The sequence below is a fragment of the Mus caroli genome, unplaced genomic scaffold (genome assembly GCF_900094665.2).
Source record: "Mus caroli unplaced genomic scaffold, CAROLI_EIJ_v1.1 scaffold_23666_1, whole genome shotgun sequence".
Classification (NCBI taxonomy): domain Eukaryota; kingdom Metazoa; phylum Chordata; class Mammalia; order Rodentia; family Muridae; genus Mus; species Mus caroli.
In genome coordinates this window covers 488-1,265 of record NW_018391077.1, presented here as the reverse complement: position 1 = coordinate 1,265, position 778 = coordinate 488, and the positions used below count along the sequence as shown (strand labels likewise).

The window sequence follows — 778 nt, the reverse complement described above, 5'->3', positions numbered from 1 at the left end:
AACTTACCCTGTCCTGTGAAAAGGTGTCGAGGGTGCTGTAAAAGGATGTCTTTTGCTTGGCTTTTCTCTTGCTCCATTTCCTGGATATGANAAGTTCATACAGAACTGTCCTGGAACATGGTACTTCATTCAGATGGTTCACAAGAAGCACTGGTTTTGTTAATGTTCCATCAAACCTACCCCCACTAGTGTCCTAAGCTTGGCAAAGGCAATGAGACATGAGCCATCTATTCCAGGATTTTCCGCTTATTTTCAGAGCAGCAGTACAGCAGCCCACAAAGCTGGCAAAGTTAAGTGAGGTCAAACAGGGAACCTAAGAGCATACTGCTTCTTTCATAAAGTATGTTCTAGAGGTTTACCATATCTAAACACACATAGTTTCATACACACTGGACACTAAAGTGCTCAACATACATTGCTTTTGTCACTCAGTTGCCCCAAATATTAGAATTCCCCTAATTTGAAGAAATTTGAAGGAAAAAATATGTCCCTGGGGTTGGCGATACCTCAAAAAAGTGTGAGGACAGAGAACTGTTTGAGAATCAAAGAGACCAAATGCTTACCAAGATCAAAGTCAAAGCCCAATAGGAAGATCTAAATAATAAGCCATTGGGTGAAACATGAAATTAGGAAGCCATAGGCCAAGAAGGTAAGTCTTTGGCCTTCAGGCAGATCTATTTCCAATTTTCTGAGGACCCTCCAAATTGATTTCCATAGTTGTCATAGCACTTTGCACTCCCACCAGAAATGAAGTTTTGTTTCTCTTTTCTCACATTCT

At 40.7% G+C, this 778-nt stretch overlaps 1 long non-coding RNA gene across 1 annotated transcript in view; it reads right to left on the bottom strand.

The window, feature by feature from the left end:
- Nucleotides 1-210, bottom strand: part of LOC115030353 — a 4,980-nt gene extending 4,770 nt beyond the window's left edge. The window contains exon 1 of the long non-coding RNA XR_003835931.1: nt 8-210. This is a non-coding gene — a long non-coding RNA (uncharacterized LOC115030353). The remainder of the gene's footprint in view (nt 1-7) is intronic.
- Between the last annotated feature and the right edge of the window lie 568 nt (nt 211-778).